This window comes from Gallus gallus, chromosome 2 (genome assembly GCF_016699485.2).
Source record: "Gallus gallus isolate bGalGal1 chromosome 2, bGalGal1.mat.broiler.GRCg7b, whole genome shotgun sequence".
In the NCBI taxonomy this organism is placed as follows: domain Eukaryota; kingdom Metazoa; phylum Chordata; class Aves; order Galliformes; family Phasianidae; genus Gallus; species Gallus gallus.
This window is the reverse complement of record NC_052533.1, coordinates 97,765,716-97,788,361: the sequence shown is the minus strand read 5'-3', so window position 1 is coordinate 97,788,361 and position 22,646 is coordinate 97,765,716. Positions and strand designations below refer to the sequence as shown.

The 22,646-nt window shown below is 42.1% G+C and overlaps 1 protein-coding gene across 49 annotated transcripts in view; it reads left to right on the top strand.

Moving 5' to 3' along the window:
• Positions 1–22,646, top strand: part of MOG (myelin oligodendrocyte glycoprotein) — a 136,738-nt gene that overhangs the window by 42,644 nt on the left and 71,448 nt on the right. For 29 of the 49 annotated variants that reach the window (XM_046938023.1, XM_046938019.1, XM_046938051.1 and 26 more), the window contains exons 1-5: positions 7,366–7,425; positions 7,726–7,912; positions 9,068–12,312; positions 21,405–21,698; positions 22,220–22,315. The gene's annotated coding sequence lies outside the window, so the exon portion shown is untranslated. Of the gene's footprint in view, positions 1–7,365; positions 7,426–7,725; positions 7,913–9,067; positions 12,313–21,404; positions 21,699–22,219; positions 22,450–22,646 lie in introns of those variants that run through there. The other 20 variants (XM_046938026.1, XM_046938013.1, XM_046938024.1 and 17 more) reach the window with 10 other exon arrangements.

The window sequence follows — 22,646 nt, the reverse complement described above, 5'->3', positions numbered from 1 at the left end:
ACATGACATGTTAAAATTGAGAGATAAAATAGAAAAATAATTAAGAAAAAGAATGACTAATAGTAATTATGTAAATGCTTTCATGCAAGAAAAGGTGTTGATTCTTCACTCCTTGCATGCACAGTTAGCTCCTACTGTAGTGTTTGAGTTGAAGAGGGAAAAGTTGCTTTGGGGATGGTGACTGTTAAGCACTGGCTTTATTTGGGTTTCTGTACTATAAATTGCCATTATCCATCCACAGTAATGCCAGAGGCCTTTGCAGTTTAGCAGTGGAATGTTGAGACTTGACTTCCGTCTTGTTGAAACAAATCATAGAATCATAGAATGGCCTGGGTTGAAAAGAACCACAATGATCATCTAGTTTCAATCTCCTGCTATGTGCAGTGTTGCCAACCACCAGACCAGGCTGCCCAGAGCCACATCCAGCCTGGCCTTGGATGCCTCCAGGGATGGGGCATCCACAACCTTTCTGGGAAACCTGTTCCAGAGCGTCACCACCCTCTGGGTGAAAAACTTCCTCCCAATATCTAACCCAAATATCCCCTGTCTAAACATTCCCCCTTGTCCTAGCGTTATCAATCCATGTAAACAGTCATTACCCTCCTGTTTATACGCTCCCTTCAAGTACTGGAAGGCTGCAATGAGGTCTCCCTGGAGCCTTTTTGTCTCCAAGCTCAACAAGCCCAGTTCCCTCAACCTTTCCTCATAGGAGAGGTGCTCCAGCCCTCTGATCATCTTAGTGGCCCTCCTCTGGACCTGCTCCAAGAGCTCCATGTCCTTCCTGTACTGGGGGCCCCAGGCCTGGACACAGTACTCCAGATGGGGCCTCACAAGAGCTGAGTAGAGAGGGACAATCACCTCCCTCTCCCTGCTGGCCTCCCCATTTTTTAATGCAGCCCAGGCATAGTTGGCCTTCTGGGCTGCAAACACACACAATAGTAACATCAAAGTTCTTAGAACTCTCTAAAATGAATTAGAGACTTTGAGGTGAATATTTAGTGACTCGGCTAAATATTTAGCAGCCTGTGGGCAGCACAAACACAGGCTGTGGCAAACAACAATCTTCAGCTTTTTATTCAAGGTGTCTGACCAGGGCTGAAGGTAGCAAGCAATTTGCTTTTTACTGGAACACAGTCATCAGGCTGGGACCTCTTCACGTTGACTCGCAAAACGCTTTCATGCTTATCAGCATGCAGCTGGATTTCCTCTGCTTTATCACACCAGCACTTTTCCTGTATGGCTCTCAGCTTTGTTTGGAGTTCTCTGTGCTTGCTATTATACACAGTTCTCTTTGATGCTGATGATAGATCTTCAACTGTGCTCTGTGAAAGGTGTACCTCTCCTGAGGTGTTGTGTAATTTCAGGATCACTCTTATCTCATCAATCTTAATGTTTTCTAATTTTTTTGCCCTGGGGTCTTGTTTGAGGCATGGCACAAGATATCCCTGAAGATTTCTGAACTGTTTTGTTGAAATTCTTTAGAGCTTTTCACAGAAAGCTTTTAATAAAGCAAATCTTTGGGGATGAATGTTTATTTAGTGCATAGTTTCCCTTACAGTAGGTTGTTTTGTAAATGCGGGAAGTATTTAATTCATTAGTGGAATGACTTTTAATTGAACTTGTGATGTGAAGGAAAGGACTCTGGGCAGTTTCATGCTAATAAAACTTTTCCTCTTTCATCATAGTTTCTGCTACGCTATTCCTTTTAATCACTGTCTCCTTCTGAAGTTGCAAGCTCGTGTATTCCCTTGTGACTAAACTGAGAAAACTATCTAACATATCAGCTACGCTCTGCTCTGCAATCTTATGAATGATTTCAGATTGATTGCTTGCAGTTTCTTGTGTTCCTCACTAACGACAGCCATACTCCTTGTTTTGCTCCCTACATAGTAAATTTCTTTCACCTGTACTTTGAAGTTAACTGATTTTGTGTTGTTACTTCAAATTACCTACAAATTAAAATAAACAATTTTTTTTAAGCTAAGCCATTTTTACTTTTTTTTTTTTTTTAAAGTTGTTTTGAATGCCTTTTGTTTTTGATGTATTTTCTCCTCTTCTCTCTTCATGCCCACATGCTTCCTGGTTGCTGCTCTATTAAGTCTAACTGCCTGTGGTTATAGCAGGGAATTACAGCAGAAGAAATTCAGCAGAAGTAATGGGGTAGGCTGGTGCCTAGAGAAGCTTCTAATTAGGTATCATATCCAAGAATAGAGGAATGGTGTATGCTATGATACCCACTTGATCTGATGCAGGTTTAAGTTTGGGATATTCGCACAGCAAGTGAAAGAAGAAAGTACTTCATGCAGGACAGCCTTTTATTTTTTCTGAAAGGTATCACCCACACTAAGATAATTTCAGCCTCTCAAGGTCATCTTCTTTTGGAATAAAGCTGTAAATGGTGGACATCTTCAGAGAGCCCTCAGATTTGAAAGGGAAAGTAAGAATTAAGATAACTGTAGGGCATATGGTGCAATGGTGGGAGTGAGTGCTGCATGCAGCCTGGGATTATATCCATGGAAGTATGGCACTTACAGTTTTCCCTAATAATTACTACTGAGGAAACTCGGAGAGAGGCTTACTTCCTCACAGGAATTAGACAATTCCTTCATCCCTAGTGTGGATGCCTGAGTCACTCTGCTTATGCCAGAAATACACAGGGACAACAAGACTGGCCCTAGAAGTGAAGGTAGTGTTGTAGAAAGAGTGTGGATCTCCACCTTAGCTTGGGTGAAAAACAAAATGCATTGATGTATTTCTTTGCCCTTTAATCATTCTGCCTCTGCCCTCCTAGATAGAGACAAATGCTCATGATGAATCACTAAGTCAGCCAAAGTTAATTAATGGAGAAAATGGTACAGTTCTCATATTACACAATAACTATGGCTAACAGCATCGAGACTGAATATGTCAGAAAAGCTGTATGAAAAAATAACATATCTAATTTTTTTAGGGAATGCATAGCTGCTGATGAACATCTGCAAGGATTAGGAATGGTTGGTTCTGTTTTCTGGCAATAAGAGGTGCAGGCTGTAGCCTAAGATGGGTTGGCAGACCTGTTATACATCAAAAGAGAAGGCTGGGACTTTAGCTTCAGAAGATCAGATTTCACAACATCCCCGTTTGTTGAGTGCTCACTAATCACTGGAGTTAATAATCAGAAAGGCAGCCAAATGAAGTCTGTTGGTAGGCAAAACCCATGCTATTGTTCTTTGTGTATTATCATCTGGGTCACATCACCCTTATACGCAGAGTAGAGACAAGGAAGTTTAATCTGCATCTTGGCCTTCATACCCTTTGGCAACATATAAAGAAAGCAACCTGGGTAAATATAATTTCAAGCTGCCCGGGTATGACAAACACTTCATCCTCAAAGTTTGCTTTCGGCATCATTTTTTACTGTTTCTAAAATAAACTTGATCACATACTCTGGCTTGTTTAATTGATACAACCTTCAAAGGCATGGAGAAAAAATAACCCCCCTGGGCTGCTGCTCTGAGCTGTGGCACCCACCTATCTGCACAAGGTAAAATATTGACTGTTCCAAGTATTCCCTTCCTCCTCCATAATCTTTCAGAGGTCAATATAGACCTTCACATCCAAACATATCTAACCTGGAGGACTGAAAGCATTACTGACTGTTGTGTGAATAGAACTGCAATCAATATCTGGTTAATATTTGCCATATGTGATGTGGAATATGCTTTTGTGATAGCTGAAAACTAACAAGACTGTTTACAGAGCAGAGAGGGTTAAGTGAGCCACCCTTTCTCCCTTTTTTTCCCAGCTAAGAGAACTGTGTTTACGCTCCCTGACATCAAGACTGGCTGTGACCTCAGCTGTCAGAGATTAGTTGAGTTTTTATTTGCTCTTGATGGGTGAATGCAGACAGAGACAAACCGTCCAGTCTCAAGTGGACAGAAAATAGAGACATGGGTTCTCTACTATAGCAGTTATGTGTCACTGTCCCACATAGCAGGTAATGAAGGGCGAGATAATGAGGGGAGTAATTTCGCTCCTGACTTTTAAGGTGTCAGGTTGCTTTGTACAAGACAGGTATGTAAGCACTCCAAAATCCCTCTGAGATATTTGTCATCAAAATACTTTGTGAAGCATGAAGATGGCCGTAAGTGTTTGACCGAGGAACAGTTTGAAGGGACAGGTCTGGCAAACTTGGGGAAAATGCTGGGCCCATGCACCAGAACACATGATTACCTAACAAGGGTCTGAGAGAGGCCAGGGCTGCTCACAGGTATCCTCCAACATGGTTAATTGGCTGCTTGATATATACATACTGAATATGGGCAACAGCAGCTATGGGTCTGGTGATATGTCATGTGAACTCTCTGATATGAGTTCTTTGAAGTAGGGAAATCAGACCAGTGGTTTCAGAAGACCCTTGTGAATGAAAAATAATAAAATCAGTGTTCACACTGAAGTGCTGCACATCTGTCTGGGAACACTGGTGACCACCTAGTGCTGGCTGCAAGGCATCTTGGGCAAGTGGTCTGACCCAGTGTCGTTCCCAGTGTCCTCAACGTTTTTATCACATCATGATTTCTTCCTCTGTTCTCCAAGTGTAGCTTAAAGGCTGGTCTTACACCAGTAGGTCTCTCTTCCGCAGTGATAAGATATAAAGGACTAAATCATGGGGCATGAGTAACAACATTTTTATTTCTAATGGAAGAGTAAGTGACAAATTTTAGAGAAATGTTGTAAGAGGAGATATTTCAGTACTTGTGAAATTATGGAGTTTTATGCAAATAAATTAGCAGAGAAGGCGGATTTCGTTTTGTATAACACTGATAGACTTCAAAAGAATTTTTCAGAATCTCATGACTTTTCAGTGCTCCTTTCTCTGTAACTGGGACAGAAGAGTAATTCAATCAGAAGATTATGTCTGTTGGTTTAATATGCAGACTATGGTTGCAGAAAAGCGTTTATGTCCTTACGCACTGGACATCTGGAAACATTCCCCTGCCACATTTTATTAGAACATTGAAATCACCTCATTAAATGATATGGAGAGGTTCCGAAAGCAGGGTAATTGTTGGGAGATCAATCACAGATTAAGCTTCCCATGCCATTTTAATATGTTCTCATTCATTGCCACAGACACTCAATCTGACCATTGATTTTCATCAAAGACTTCCAGGTTTTCTGAGCCTTCTCCTGGTGAAATGACCTCCTGCAGCACTTTCTTTCTTGAACAAACAACCTGATAAGCAATGAAGCACATATGCCAAATTGCTATTTTAATATTGTTTTTTCTCTTGAAGTCTAAATAGTAGAACTGGGTCTGGATAGAAAAATCTCAGTCGTTTATTCACACCTATCCTCTCCAGTCCCTGCTGTTGTGATGAATCTTCCTGAATGGTCCAGGCTCTCATCAGTGGTGTAGTTCCACAACTGAGAGGAAACCAGCTGTTGACCAAGGCATTAGTGGGAAGGATGAAGCTGTTAGTTCAATGGGGAATATTTCAATGCTGGAAGATTCTGAGCAGGGTTGCAGACAAAAGATTTCTGAGAAAGAATTACAAAATAGGAATCTTGCTTGGTTTACCACAAAGGTGATGGGACAGAGTGGGCAAAACTGAAGAAAAACACATTATCTTTGATGAGAGGAAAATATTCCCAACGTGTCCCCTGTATCATATGCCCAGTATTTATATGCTGGACTTCACAGTATGTGGCAAAGGTTTTTGCTTCAAAACTATGAATTTGATGAACCTATATATGTCCTCTTTTCTTGTGAACCAGGATACTAGCAAGAACTATTCATCAATTTAATTTTCATTCACATTTCAACCCCTGTTTCTGTCCCAGTCCAATACAATGGTGTCTGGTTTTATCCCTCCCTGTTACAACTGTAAATAGAAAGCAGACAGGAAGTCAAGGCCATTGACAAAAAGCAGGAGGAGGAGAAGAAAAAGCCCTAAGAAAATGACAGACATACACAGCACGCTCTGACCTCACCATAACGAGGACGCTTGTAAAGACTTGCGTCCGTGGATCATTTCCGCCTGCCATATGGGGTGTTTGTTCTACACAGTAAACAAGGATCACAGTGTTTGAGTTTTAGTCAAATAGACTTTGGATACATTTTCATAACTGAACTGGGATGGCTTTAGTACTGTGCAGTAGCTCTCAGTGCTTTTCATTTCTCTTAGTCATGGCTTTTTAAAGGTTGTGTGACTATTGACAACTGTGGGAGGTAGTCTCATGTCACTTTTTCCTTGCCTATCTGGTCACTCAAAAGAGAGAGCTTTTTTTTCACAGAAAACTCTCTTCCAAATCCTGCTGGCAGCTGTGGATTTTCTGTCTCTCAGTGTGAATAATTTTTTCTGCCTGTATCTGTTCTGTTAGCTATGATTTTAGCACCACTCTGAGATTCCTGGACATCGGTTCTGCTCATGTTGGCCTGCTTTGGGTACAAAGAGACTGGCTTACCAGGCATGGAAACCCAGATGGATGGCAGGAAACCAGTATAAACACAGTCCCTGCCCTTTTGGACAAGTTGGGTGTAACTGTGTTGGCTGTCTTGACTCCAACACAGAGCAAGAGTAAATCTGCACTTAGCAATTTGTAAAGAAAGCAGGAGGGAAACCAACTTTTCCCATGAACTTACAGTGATAGGATGAGGGGAAGTGGCTTTAAACTAAAAGAGGGGAAGTTTAGGTTAGATGTTAGGAAGAAATTCTGTATCAGAGATTGGTGAGGCACTGGCACAGCTGCCCAGAGAAGTTGTAGTGCCCCATCCCTGGAGGCGTTCAAGGCCAGGTTGGATGGGGCCCTGGGCAGCTGAGCTGCTGGGGGGCAGCTCTGCCCATGGCATGGGGTTGGAATGGGTAGGCTTTGAGGTCCCTTCCAACCTAAACCATTGCATGATTCTATGGTCTCTGTTATTTAACCTTCATGCAAGAGCCCCAGACATCCGTGGGCTGTCAAGCAGTGGCTTCTTCTGGAAATGAAAGACTAGCTCATACTTGTCCAGTGTGATCTAGGACCCTCCACACAATTTAGGTAGAGACCTCTTCACTCAACAAATGGGACTCTTGCTTCTGACAAGTTTGCATTTGGTCCCTTCTAATACTGTTATTGACTGCCCTTTGATGTTACTCACAATATTTGGAAAGTCAACGTTTGTGTTCCTGCTCCTTTGCTCTTTTTGAAACTGAAAAATACTTCACTACTCTTGTGTATGGGAACTGTTGAGTCACGGCCTGAACCACTGATTGATCACCTGAAGCAAGGACTGGGTCAGCCATGGGAGCACAGGTGAAGGCAATTCAGCCGTGTGACCAGAAGGGGTGGAGCCTGGCCGCACCTCTCCTACACCCCATTTAAGGGCTGACTGCCACTAGGGAAGGATCTTTTTCTGGAGATCCCTCCCTTTTGGAGTTTTCCATTGTGAGCCTGGATCCTCAGGTACAGGAGAGTGTTTCTTCCTTGCTTGTTTCTTTTTTACCACAATAACGTTTCCAACTATAACACCCTTAAAATTCTATCCTAACCACGCTACTCTTCCAGCTGTACATTCTGCAAAATGACACTTCAAATGCCCTTCAGTGATATTTTGCAGGAGTTCTGTGAGTCCTCTTGCTTTTTTCAGGGCCCTTATGCTTATTTTTATGATAATTTTGCTTCCACTTTATGACATCAGGCTGAATCCAGCTAAGGTGAGTGCATGTGTGTTTCTGTTTGCCTGAGAACAACATCTTTTGACAGCTTCACCAAATTCTTTAATCGCACCTACCTACTGTGCTCCTGTGTGTCAGCTCAGCCTGTATCCTCTATGGGGAGCACCTCACCTGCCTTCACCCCTCGAAACCTTCCATGCTCTCTGAGCATCAGGAGAGCATCCCTTCACCTAGAGCCTTCACTGTAATGGAAGAAATGGCAGCTTGAATACCAGGTCAGTTCTCACCCACGCACAATTCCTCTGGGTTTTGGGAAATTCCCAGAACAGAGACAGCATCAATACTCCTGGTTTAAAGACTTCCTAACCTATCCTTTCCTAACCTAACCTGACAGCTGCCAACAACTGTAATTCCCAACTGCAAGAAGACCAGTGCTGGTTTCTAGCCTTTAATTGTTTTCTGACAATGAGACATCTATACTAATCATGTGTGTCATTTTCCTCTCTTACCCCTTATAAATGAAGAATAACATAAAGTATTTAATTGGACACAGTGGCAAAACCCAGAGGGGCCATAGTCTCAATGTAGGGCTGTCATTTCTAAGGTAGTGTTGAAAAGGGTGATGCTGATGCTTGGGCCTGAGCAGGGCCTGTCCTCACCTGATCCTCAGCTGCAAAGACTGTTCCTGCTATCGGCAGCTAAGGAAAACTGTGCTGTTTCAGTGGAAATGCCACTGAAGGCAGCTCAGATAGCACAGTAGAGGACAGGCTATCAGCAAATCATAGAATCATTAAGGTTAAAAAGACTGCTAGGACCATCAAGTCCAACTGTCAGACCATCACACCATGCCCACTAACCATGTCCCTCAGTACCACATCCACATGGTTCTTGAGCACCTGCAGGGATGGTAACTCCATCACCTTGGGCAGCCTATGCCACTGCTTCACTCTTTCTGAGAAGAAATTTTCTCTAATATCGTACGTGAATCTCCCCTGGTGCTACTTAAGGCCATTTCCTCTCATCCTATCGCTGTTACCTGGGAGAAGAGGCTGACCCCCACTTTGCCACAACCTCCTTTCAGGTAGTTGTAAAGTCTCCCCTGAGCCTCCTCGTCTCCATGCTGTACAGTCCCTGCTCCCTCAGCAGCTTCTAGGAAGAAGACATCAGCTAGGTTTAGCAAATATTTCAGCAGTATTTTGAAGTTCCAATGAAAACAGAGAAAGACTTTGATGTCTACACAATCTCTACTCCACCGTATACTTCACCCCATTCTTTTCAGTGGTGTTTAATTAGAGTTCCCTGAGGCCAGACAGATGTGAGAAGCAAAATCGTGGGCCTATAGAAAAAAAGAAAAGACAGAGTAGGTAAAATACCAGGATGTAATGAACAATATATTAAATTATTATTATTTTACTATTCATTTATTTTAGCATGAAGATATACCTTGCACCGTGATCCATGTGAGAGAAGTAACCAGATATTTTTTGGCTGCCAGCTTGGAAGTCCCTGCTGTCACTGAAGCAATACTGATAAGTCTTCTGGCAGGAATTTTCTATATTGGTTTCCCTAACAATTTTTTTTTCAACGAAATTATTGCTTCTTGTGTTTTGTGGATATTTTCCATGCATTCATGACTCCAGGGAAAATTCCTATCCATCAAGCCCATTCAGTGTGCTACTGTATTTTCCTTCTTTGTGTTTTGTTTCCCAAACATAAACACTAATAACAACTTCTGGGACTCAAAGGAAGGCTCCTAAGTTTTGTTTCAAAATAGCAAGGAAAAAAAATAAAAGCCAGAGTGCACTGACACAAATTTGGGGTTTCTGTTTTATCTATGGGGGTGTTTGAAGGGGAGAATGGTGGATCTACAAAAGTTTGATTCCAGCAGATCTCTAACCTGTTTTGCTCTCTTGCTTTAAGTCTTTTTTCCCTTCTTCTTCCTTCCCCATTCTTACTAATACTGTTCTCTTTACATGAGTAGCTTTTATCATTTTTCCTTTTCAACCATTTAATTGTTTTTTAATTTCCTTTCTCCTTCTGTCGTTCCTTTTTAATTCCGTTTTACCTTCCCATCCTCTTCTCTTTTCCTTTTTCTCCTAGCTCTGCCCTTCTCTGTGGGAGCTGACACTTATCCCCAAATTAGTGCGATAACACAGGAAAAAACCTTGTTTTCAGAAGCTCCCATCAGTCTCAGGACAGGCAGTGCACTGGGCTAACGCCTTACTAAATATAACCCTTTTGTTTGGCATAAGATGGCTCACCCTGGTTCAGTGGAATGGCTTTGTTTTAGGTGTAGATAGTACATCAGGGCTGCCTGGCAGGTGCATCTTGCAGTCAGTGTCACCAAGCAATAAATTCTGTAATTACAGGTCATGGAGGTGGAGTTCTCCTTTGATGTGACTTTTTTTGTTGTTGTTGCAAGCGGATACAATTTGCCTGAGATATCAAATGCAGATAGCAGTAAAAATTTAATTAACAAATCAAAGCTTTTATCTGGGGTTCTAAGAACTCAAGCCAACAGGTTTTTTCAATTTAAAGACATCACAGACAGAAGGACGAAGGCAGTGACTTTGTAGTATATTCAGCTTACAACCTTTTTAGTGATGCTTGCAAAGATAAAACTTTTTTAGCTGTTGCTTTTCAGTCTGGAGAAGCTTTTAGGTCTTCCTCAAAAGCAAGTATGTTGTTCATTGCCTGCCTTATTTTCATAATTCTAACTTCACCGTGAGCACACATTTCTCTCATGGCTCTGCGGATTACTTATCAGGAGAATGTGAGGAGCAGTCAGGCTCCACGTTCTTGCTGGTTAATTCCACTTGCAGTGAACCACTTGCTCATGATATCAATTGGCCTAAACTGTGGGCATGATATTTCTTCCATGATTCGCTTATCTCCTTAAGAATGAAAGCCTGGTGGAAAACTTGTCTCTTGGCTTCTTCATATGCATATGGGGAAGTTACTGTTTTCCTTTGGTGCTTTCCTATCGTGCAGTCATGATTGAAATAGCCAGGTCCAGAAACTGAGTGTCTGAGTCACATTGCTCATTCTGCTGGTAACTCCTGGGAGTTGGGGGAGCAGCAGTCTGCCCCTGTGTGTTGTGTGTGTGTACCTACTACTTACTGTCTATGTACTGAACATCAGGCAAATGTGCAAGGAAATCTTTTAAAAATCCACATACCCAGTGCCACTTTTGCTGGAAGCCACTTCTCAGAGCACCCCACGTTACAGCCAACTACGACCTCTGGGTGGAAGGATGACAAGTGGAGGCAGCGCTCTCAATAAATGCAACTCTCTTGCATTCATGGGTCAGCTGCTCCTTGGAATTTATTTCTGGGGATGTTTAGAAACCAAAATTATAAAATCCTGCAGAAAAGATTAAAAGAGAGCGCTGTAACAACAACAACAAAAATCTCAGAAGTTCACCATAATGTTATGTACTTGACTTTCCAAGACTGATAAATGCTTCAGATGAAAGTACACTGTGTTGCAGGCAACACCGACTGCCTTTCTGTGGGGTCTGTGAAGGTACGTTGTCACATTCGCCCTACCTATGTGTTTGTTCATCTGGGATTAGCCCAAGCGTCTCTGCAAGTGTGCACACAAAGATCTTAGTTCAGGAAATATATACCACTATTGAATAGCACTTAGGAAAGCCTTAAGTACAGGAGCACTTAATCATGGTCTTAAGGACCTTCCTGAAATGAAGCCAGAGAACCTGAGTCAAAGACCTTGGGAGTCAACACAACGCTGTGAACTTGTGCTTATGTGTATTTAGAGGTGCGGGTCCTGAATTTAAATGTACAACTTCTGATTTCTGAGCTGACTGCTCAAACAGCTGAATGGGATGACTGAAATAAAATCCTCTTGAGCGTGGATGAAGTGGGCAAAGACTCCTAGTGAACTTGTAGTACGGAGTATTTATAGTACAGTTACCCATTAATAAAGTATAAATTGTCAAGCAATTGCTGTTGCAAAAGCATCAAAATCTCTCCAGAGCTGTAGCAGGCATAAAAAAAAAAAGAAAGAAAAAAAGATTGGCCATTCTTGTGTTTAAAGTATGCAAATTAACTTCTTGACATTTGTGTTACTAATTTTAATGCTTTGATGGAAGAACTCTGTTACCATAAAAGCCCCAGACATCACCTCACAGGGCTAAGAAAAAAGGAGGAAAGAGTTCAAAGTGAATAATTACCTGTTGATGATGTATTATATTTAAAGACTCTGGCTGTGGATTAAAGCTAGTTCTCAGGTTGTTAATAGCCTGCAGTAAACAACTAATGAATCAAAGAAAAGGAGGAAAAGCAGCTATAGACGAAGGGCATTCTCATTAATACCAAAGGCCAGAGTTGAAGTGTCAAATGTAACACAATAAAATACAGTCATTTCACACCAGAGTGTGTAAGAATTCAGGAAAATAGTCACAGGTGAATTATTAAGGGCTTGTCATTTAAGCTTTGTTCTCCTAGCACTTTGATGCCATGCACACTACCAGGTTTTCCACCCCTCTGGTTTTTTTCTGTAGTTCAGCTGCGACTTTTATGTGGTGTAAGAAGGAGAACAGATTTGGATATCAAGAGCTGTACCTACAGCAGTGGCGACTAACCTTACTGTGGAAAGAGTAGGACTCCGGAGAGGACAAAAAAAGCTGGAAGGAGGAGGCATGGAGCAGAAAATGGTGAGAAAACAGTTGAAAACAGTGCAGGATAAACTGGGTATCTACAGGGATCTTTCTGGCTTTGAACTACTGAGAATTTTGATAAAACACAAAAACAAGTGATTCACGTGGGTGTGGTGGGGAATTATTTCAACATACTTCAGCTAAATAGACGTCAGCAGTGCTTCTATCTGTGGTCCTTCAGTCCTGCCCCATTCTCTTCTCACCAGAGCAACACCTTTTAGCAACTGGCAGTTCTCACCAGAGCGTAGGGCCCTTTTTTTGTACAAAAGCTCAATTCTCAGAAGCATTAAAAGAGGGAACGTAGCTTTTATTTAGTGTGGGGGAGCCGAGATTTTTTGTGAGTCCTGAACTTTTCAGGGGGATGCACCTCTTCTCTTTGAAAGTTATTTTAGGATAAATATAACACTGTGAAAATGCCATCTATCAGTTTGGTATGTATGGCACAGCGTTCTCTGATTTTTCACCTCTTGTCAGACCTTGACTTTTAAGACTGCTAGATCTTCTCAGGGTTCACAGATGGGGTGTAAGAGCTGACTGAAAGTAAGGGAAAACAAAGTGTGGAAGATATATTTCCACTGAAAAGTTGGTAGGTGTTCCAAAGAGAGCAGTTATTTTTAAGGTGTAAGAATCAATATATTCCAAGAAATAAACCATTATGTTCAACAAATGATCTACAGATAATCATCTTTTCACACATTGTGGTGAGTTAGGCTAAAAGCACACCTTTCTCAGGTAAGTTGTAAAAGAAAGCCAGCTAATCAGCAGCCTTTACATCCAGTCTGTGGTGTGTCTGAAGCATAAGCTTTAAGTTAAGAACAGCAGACATTTGCATACAGTTCATTTAAAGGAAGAGTGCTTGCAGTGACAAAACACATGCCATTAGCCTTGCTCCACAGAAGCAAGGTCAAAGGTTCAAGATCTGTGTGGGAAAAGTAATGGCAGGAGCATGGAGCCACACCAGGAGCATCACCCCCAGCAGGAAGAAAGGCACATGTGGGGAGCTTAATTGCAAAATGCCATCTCATAGGAAGGTTATGCAGAAGAAAAGTAGGTTACCATGTTACCACTCAGCATGAATGCACCAAGGGGAAATCATGCTCTCCCAAACTGGTAGCCTTCTCTGATGTCATGACTGCTTGGGTAGATGAAGGGAGAGCAATGGATATTGTTTACCTTGACTTCGGCAAGGCTTTTGACACTGTTTCCCACAACATCCTTATAGGTAAGCTTAGGAAGGATGGGATAGATGAGTGGGCAGTGAGGCGGATTGAGAACTGGCTGACTGGCAGAGCTCAGAGTGTTGCAATCAGCAACACAGAGTCTGGTTGGAGGCCTGTAACTACTGGTGTTCCCCAGGGGTTGGTGCTAGATCCAGTCTTGTTTAACATCTTCATCAGTGACCTGGATGAAGGGATAGAGTCCACCCTCAGCAAATTTGCTGATGATACACAGCTGGGAGAAGTGGCTGACACACCAGAAGGCTGTGCTGCCATTCAGTAAGACCAAATAGGTTTGAGAACTGAGTGGAGAGGAACCTGATGAAGTTCAACAAGGGCAAGTGTAGAGTCCTACACCTGGGGAGGAATAACTATATGCATCAGTACAGGTTAGGGGCTGACTTGATGGAGAGGAGCTCTGAAGAGAAGGACGTGGGCGTTCTGATGGATGACAGGTTGGCCATGAGCCAGCAGTGTGCCTTTGTGGCCAAGAAGGCCAACGATATCCTGGGGTGCATTGAAAAGAGTGAGGCCAGCAGGTCGAGAGAGGTTATCCTCCCTCTATGCTCTCCCCTAGTAAGGCCACATATGGAGTGGCCCTGGAGAGATGCAGGCAGCCTGAGCTGCTGAACACGGAGAGCCTGAACAATGTACATGGACTATAAACCAAACTTTTGGATCTTTAATGTTGAATGAGGTAAATCCCAATCATAATCCTCAGCACTTTCGATAGACGTTTGTCATTATTTCCATATCCACAATTTCTCCAACACTTGAAATATACGCTTCCCGTCCTGATAAGTGACAGTGCTCACCCCCCCATCTGTTTCCTCTACTATGGTGCTAATCCTGTCTCCAAGCTATGTGCTTTCTACAGTGGGTTTCCCATAGCAGATACTTGGCTGTGTTGTTGGGTTCTGATAAATGAAATATCACTGAAAAGCTTTGTTAGGCCAAATGAGAAACATAATAAACAAAGAAGTGTGATGGTCTCTGTTCCAGAGCAGCTGAAGTGTCCTAGGCATTCCAGCAGCTCACCCTCAAATCACCATCTTGATAATGGCTGGGCTATGTATTCTGCAAGTGTGATCTTTGCATCAGTGAAAATTAAATGGGAGAGAGGGAGTCCAAAGAATAGATGAGTGGTTCATCTGCATTCCCTGGATATTGGACATGTCTATTCAAAGGATCAAGGGTTAGAGCATGGCTTTGCTGGAAACAAGCGGGCAGAAGTTAGTGGCCAGAGCATTTCCTGCACTGCCTACTATCTTGCTGTGCTTTTTGGAGAAGGCAAGGGAGCCACAGGACTGCACAGCCCCTGTCTTATCTCTATTAGTATGGTGTCCATCTACACTGGCATGTATATGTTGAGGGGATAGTGAGGCAGATAATTCAAATGTTCCTCCTCACGTCTTTTTCATTTCAGACAGGCAGCACATGTGTATGTAAAACAAACAAGCAACAACAACAACAAAAAAAACCAACAACCAAAACTATCTGTTTGGGGCAATTTGGTGAGCCATAAACTGGCTGCTTCCATGTCCTGCGCTACCCTTGCTCTCCACAGTTCTTACTGCTTGCTCTGGGGAATGCATCTTGTGGAATCTTTTGTGATGGACTCCCAGATCTCTGCAAAGTCTCAGGCTGGGCTTGCCAAAGCATGCTGCTCCAGTGCGTTATTCGTATTGTAGTCAATGCCCAGAGGCCCCTCTCTACTGAGCAGTGTCTGTGGCCGGTACACATGCAGCTGTTTGTCCTAAGGTCCAAGATGAGCCCTCACACCACCTGCCCTGCCTCTGCAGCCCACGATGTTCTGAGCCATCATTAAAGCTTAATATATTCCATTTGGCACTAGCGTGAGAAAGCTATCTTGTTTAGGGGAAAAAAAATTATTATTAAGCCCAAAGCAAAGATGCAGGCACTTTTTGGTGATGGTGTTGATTATTTGGAAAATGTCATTCCCAAGCTGCCTTGTTTGCCAAATGAGAGACATGTGTTAGTAATAAACAGCACACAACACAGATATCTTCTATAAATGGCTGTTTCAAAACACAATAATAAAACAAGGGGACCAGGAAGTTCCCCAGATCTAACACTGTACCTCTTTTAAAACTATTGTGGCCTGCAGGCAAGACTTGTCCTCCCTTCTTCTCTTCCATATTGCTTTTCTTCCTCTAAAATCTCAGACCTCTTCTCTATTTTTCCTTGTATAGAATCTTAGAAGGTTTTTTTTTGTTTCTTCCAGAGACAGTTAGTTGAAATATATGCCTCTTCAAACTGATCATTCATGCTAGACTTAGTTGAATGTCAGTAATGACATGGAAAGTTTTCCAAGGACCTGAAGGAGGAAACTGTTCTATGAAGCTTTCACTGCTCCTATGGACTTCTTATTCACTTTCATATTTCACTGCTCCTATGGACTTCTTATCTCTTCACGTTAGTGACTTTGGACACAGATATAAATTGCCATAGGTTGGTAAAAGAGTCAGAGGTCTGATACAGCTCACGTCACCACCACTTTAATGTGAAGCCATTAATTCAGGTGGCATGCTTTCTGAAGGCATCAGTGTAGTTGGAATAATTATTGGCACATCAGCTCTTAGAGATTTACAGCAGAAGGGTTTGAACGTGCAAATATTTACGCAGGTGGGCAAACCTGTAGCCTGTTGTTGCCACAAACAACATGTTGCATGAGGATGTTACTTATCTGTAGTGATGTGGGTGAAAGCAGGATTTTAAGAGACCTAAATAACACTAAATAATGAGTGGTAAGGACAGGATATTGTGCATAAGGAGAAAAGTGCTACCTGTATGAGGCACACTTGTAAATAGCAGAGTGGCGTTTGCTTGTTTGACACTTGATGATGCAAGACTATTTAATTGTTTGGGTGGCTGGGCTTCATGCAGGAGACTACTATTTCAAATGTGGTTGGAGTATAATGATGTGTAGTAACATGTAATGGTGGTGGTAGAAGACCAGCCTTCTGGTAACCTAGCATCATCTGTGAGTTAGCGAAGAGAGGAAGAGAAGGAGGTACAGATGACTAATGCAAAGTTACACCTTTCCTTTTTGACTGATAGTGCCTTTCTTTCATGTCTTACCGGACTCATTGCTGTGGGGCATCTGTGTAGGAGAAAAGCCAGTTCCTATCTACTTCTGCTTTGCCTGTTCTTTCCAGTGTGACACTAGTTGCTGTGATACACCCCCAGTAAATATTAGCTAACTACTGCAATGTGTTCTGTGTGGGGTGTAGCATAGAACAGAAGCAGATGCAAAATACCACATTCCATTTTCCAAACAACAACTGTGACCAAATTGCTCCGTGCTTTACATGGAGGATCAGCCCAAAGAGCCCTAGGATCAGCAGGAATCTTCCCACTGACATAAAAATCTTTGGTTCAAGTCTTCCAAGATAATAGTAAGTGCTGGTTTTCCCCCATAGTTGAGTAAGGCTTAGGAGATGTCTCTGAAAGTCTGACCTCTGTCTTTTATCCAGTGTGGCCAGGAATGAGATGAAATCAGAGATGAACTGGCAGAGGAGAGGTGTTGCTTCTTGGCTGGGAATGGAGAAAAACCTTTGCTTTTTTCCTCTGTCTGAAGCATCTCATCCTCCAGGCTGTGGAGACTTCTCTGTCCCTTGCATAGAAGAGGGCAAGTTAGTCCTTCCATGTGGAGTCAGTACTTGTTGAACTGTTCTTCCAGTTCACATTGGTTGTTTTCCCATTATAGAGGGAAAGAAAGATAAACAATGTCAATTTTTGGAAGGAATTGGCATTGAACTACTGTTCTTATCTTACTACTACAGTAGTAGGTTAGATAAAGTAACTTCTTCTGTTTTTATTTTTATCTCTCCTAGCTACACTCTGTGAAATTGCATCCTGGTAGCACAGAGCCAGTGATCACCACTCTCTGGCATAGACTACCAGGATTCACAGGTGGTGGTAACCCCATGGCAGAGCCAGAGCTCTTCCTCTCTCCTCCACTTTGCTGCCACATGAGCTATGCTTATCCATGCCCGTCTGGAGATGCTATTCAACAGCCGGCTGAACATGACCCAGCAGTGTGTCCAGGTGGCCAAGAAGGCCAATGGCATCCTGGTTTGTGTCAGAAACAGTGCAGTCAGCAGGAGCAGAGAGGTGATCATCCCTCAACACTGGTGAGGCTGCACCTTGAACTACGGCATTCCCTTTTGGAACCCTCACTACAAGAAAGAAGTAGAGGCCTGTGGAGGAGGGGGATCTGGCATGACAACGTTCATTGTCTCCATGCATTAACTGACTTCTCTTCAACATTACTCTTTCTAGTGGGAGCAAGAGACAATAATATTACATTATTGCTGATAGTAAGGTCTGTGTTGGGATATATGCTTTGTTGACAGGAGCTGAAATCTTTGAGGTATTTTCCATTGGGAGCCCATTCTCATCCCTCCTGGTTTGTATTTTATATGCAGCTTTGTTGCCTTGGTCTCTTGGCCAGCTGGTTGATGTGCAAAGGGGATTCCTAGAGGAGCACTGTGAGGCTAGCTAAGGCCCTGAGGGGCCCTTACCATGTCCCTGAGCATGCACTTGACGCTGGCATGCTGAGTGATTTAGGATCAGGCACTTGCCATCTTTGCCCCCGTTTTCCTTGCTGTGAAATGCTGCTGGTGGCACTTATTTCACAAACTGTGTGAAGCTGTGTGTCTGCCAAGCTCTCTATGAGGCAGCAGCTGACATTAATTAGCTGTGTTGTAAGGCCTATTACTGAGAAAGGAGAAGGTTGCTCTGTCACTGTGACACAGAGAATATTACATTTTTTCCATCCATCTTGAACAGACAGTTTTGTAGGGGAAGACTGAGAATCAATTTTGTACTGTGCCCTTCTGTGTTCAGATACAGAAACCAAGTGTAAATATGGGAGTAATTGACTTTTATCATCTGAGTTAAGAAAAGATTAAAATACCATTTGTATTCTTTGCTCTGGCTCCATTAACTGACATTTTACTTCTCTTACTTAATGGACACATAATACACAAAGAACTAAAAATAGACTAATAATTCTCTATTTTCTTAGTGCTCACACTCTTTCCCCAATATTACTTAGTGTTCTCCAAATATCTGTGAGTTTCTGTGAGTTATACAGTAGGGAACAACTTCTGATTCAGTTGAAGTCAAATATACATTTCCTGTAGACTTTAACAGGTACAGAAGACACCTTAATGCTTCACCAATGCTTTTAAAAGATGAGGATGCTTCATTCCTTGGATGAGATGTTTGGGGCTCTTCTGACTATACGTTGATTCATTAAAAACTCAGTTTCTGTAAATGGGAAATGAGAAAAACATCCTTGACTCCTCCTTTCATGTAAGTCGCATAGCAAAATGTGCCACATTTGTTTGTAATTAATAGTCATTAAACTGTGGTCTTATGGTTAATTGTATATTTTTCTCAATGCAGAAAAGGCAGACAGGCTAATCTGAGCAGCTGATTATTGCGGTCCTAGCTCCACAAATGTAATCACAGCTAAAAAGTTTGTAGCACAGGATTGTTTATTTGTTCAGCATTCTCAAGATTTCAGAGACCTATTTTTACATAGTCTACTGTAAGACCTCAGAATCAATTCTACAGCTACATTATATTTTATATGGGTTACTAGAAATTAAGACTTTTGTAACAGGCTGTTATTCATATCTTTTGCTGGGTGGGATGGAGGCATGAAATCTGCTCATCATGAAAGAGCCAAATCACATTACTAGGGAAAATCTCATTACTGGGCTTCATGCACTTGTTGAATCTCTGGTTTTGTGTTCACTTTATGATTGCCTCCAAGACACAGACGTGGAAACAGATTCAAGCACTGTGAGGGCTCAGGTTTGAAAAGATCAGGGCTATGTGGCGGAGTGCTTAGCCACCAATAGAGAAGGCAGAGGACCTGCTGGAAAGCTCATGATTATATGTTTCTTAACTCAAGCAGGAATCACTACAGCTTCCTTTCCTTTCTCAGTTGTTTCATCACGCACCCAGGCTTACAGATTTCATGGCTCCTGGCAGCCCACCAGACTCTGGCTGAAGAAGAAGGAACATATGTGTGTGATGAAAACAGTGAAGGCTTTATGGGTTCAGTCCTCATTTCCCTTCCTCATACAGCTACTATCTCTGTGGTTTTCCTGAAAGATCAGAAATAAAGCCTTCTTGGCTTTGGAGCAGCAAAAAGTAGGTTTTACAGCAGAAATGCAACACTGTAGGTGCTAATGCAAGTCCTATTTTTTTTTATTCTTCTACATAAAACAATGGCGAGGTTGCCCTGCCATATTTAATATGGCCTTGTTACCAATATTATGCAAAGACTTTAATACAGAATGAGTTTAACAAGTCACAGTAACATCACATAAATATCAATAATCTGAAGTAAATTACCTCCTCCCACTTCTTCTTCTTGCCTTTGCATTTTGAAATACTCTGGGTAGGACGTGTATTTCTCTGAGGTGACCGCGGTGCTTCAGTAGCAAGTGTGTCAGCCCTTTAGCTGTGGATCACATGGAGTTCCATACAAGACAGCAAACAGCTAGGAATGTCAGCTGTGTGCCACCCTACTGGGATTTTCAGATTTTTTGGAGGACAATAATATTTGCCTTGGCTAATACTCTATAATAGTAAATAATAATAATAGAGCTGTGCTTTCAAAACGTGTTTTTCTAACCTTGGAGTCTGAATAGTGTATATCACACACTTTTAATTGAGACTGCTATTGTTTGAATAGGTTTCTATTACCCTTAAGTCTTAGGAACAGCAATAACCCAAAGGAAATGGACTCTCAGCTGACACAATCCAGAATACCTTGGATTTAGGGGAGTGGGTGATCAGTCTTGTTTTACCAATTTGACCATTATACTAAGGGCAGACAGGGTGTTAGCATCTACTAAGAAATAATTACCTTGAATCTGAATGATTCAAGCTGACCAGCTTGACATTGCAGTAAATGAAGAACGAGCGATCACAGTTTTGTAATTTTTAGTATGTTTTTCAAGCAGATATCTGAAGGTGTATATTCAGAGGCTTTGAACTTGTTGGGTCACTGTCTTTTTGCTCTTTTCTTTTTTTCTCTTTCTTTGTTCTCTTTGTTTTGTTTTGTTTTGTTTTGTTTTTCCATTCCCTTCCCTTTCCTTTTTTTCTTCTTCATTTTACTTTATTTTTCTACTTTTTTTTCTACATTCCTCTTTGTTCCTCTTTTTTGTTTTGTTCTGTTTTGTTTTAACTGTATTATTGTGGTTTTGCCTTTTTCAAGGTTATCTGGAAGTAAAACAAACATTGCCTTGCTTTCTTCTAAAGGAGATTTTGGTTGAAGTAATAATAACACATTTGTGGTGAGCAGCAGGGGGCCATCTGTTCACTGCTGAAAAAAATATACACAAAGTAAGCATATCAGTGAAGTGCAATGAAAAGCACAAAGCAAAGCCCCCCAGAGTGCTTCTCTCAAGGCCATTAAAGATTTCAGGTTGCTTCAACGTACACAGCTTTAAATAGAACTTCTGAGGTTGTCTGGGTTAAAGATACCCACTGTTTTGCTGACTGACAGCCTACGCTCCCGCATCTTCAGCTACTGCTCTTTAGGCAAGCAGATACAGACCAACCCTAAGTCACATGTGCAAAGATTCCAGCATACTTGTTCAAGCCCACCAGACTTAGCGTATTCACATCTGCCATTAAATCAAAGAGATATATTGTCTGAATGGCCTTCCCATAAGCTGTGCATGTTGATTATGTGAAAGGCGTGCTTGCTCTCAGTGTTACGTGTTGAAAGCTATTGATTAAAATTTATCTCTCTGCATGAATAACTTTAGGCAGGGATCCTAAGGAATAAGTTCTTCCTTCTTCATTTTCATCCACTGGCAGGTGTGAGTTGCCTTTTAATGGAAGAACTGGGAAACTTGGCTCCCAAGAGCCTTGCCTGCTCTTTGGCTGAAGAAAGCCTGCACCCTATTGCCACCTCTCATGTGTGCCAGCTCCAGAAGAGGATGAGATATGAAGATCCGTCTGAGTTTGCTGCTGTAATAGTTATTTTGGAGGCTCCGATCACTGTAACCCTGCTGCTCAGGCTCTTGAACTTCATCCTACAGCCTGCCGGTCACCGTGCTGACAGGTGTTTTGAGCCCAAATAGGGGTACTGCAATGAATTTCAGATGTAAGGTATGAGCTATTCTGTTCTACTGACATTACAAGGTCCTTATCCCCTCATCACAAGAAATATACAGGGCAGCTGGAAAAGGTTCAGAGAAAGGCAAGAACAAGTGCAAGTACAGAATGTCTCCATATGAATCACAGAATCAGATTCATTAGGATTGGAAAAGACCACTAAGACCATCTAGTCCAACCATCAGCCCATCACACCATGACCACTGACCACATCCCTCAGTGCCACATTCACACAGTTCTTGAACATCCCCAGGGACGGTGACTCCACCACCTCCATGGGCAGCCTGTTCCAATGTCTCACCACTTTCTGAGGAGAAATTTTCCCTAATATCCAACCTGAACCTCCCCTCTTGCAACTGAAGACCATTCCCTCTTGTCCTATCAGAATAATGAAGAATGGCTAAGCTAGAAGTTTTTAGTCTGGAAAAGAAATAATGGAGGAAGAGATGATCAGATTACAAAATCTAGAAGGCATGAAGAGAATGAGTAGAAATTCATTTTCCTCTCTCTTCCAGTACAGGGTGGGAGGCATCAGATGAAGCTAATGCTGGGCTCCAAACAGAACATCATCCCAGACAGCTGACCTGCGGATCTTCTTGCCAAAGGATGCTGTGGGTGCTAAAGTTTTATGTGGGTTCAAAGACAGACAGAAGAACTGAATTAAATCCCCTGAGTGTACATGGAAACCACAACTGCCTAGGGCTAGATGAATACTTTCCTTATAACTGCAGCTAATTGTACTTTGGTGAGAATGATCCTGAGTAAAGTAGGATTTAGTTGTGGGTGTAAGGGCTTTTACTGCAAGGTTTTAAACACACACCACATTAAGGGTACAGCTGTTAGATAAGTGTTCTGAAAAAAGCTCCTTGAACATGACTGGGAATTTCTCTGTTTTCAAAGGCCAGTGGACAGAAGTAATGAAACCAATCAAGTTCTACCTGT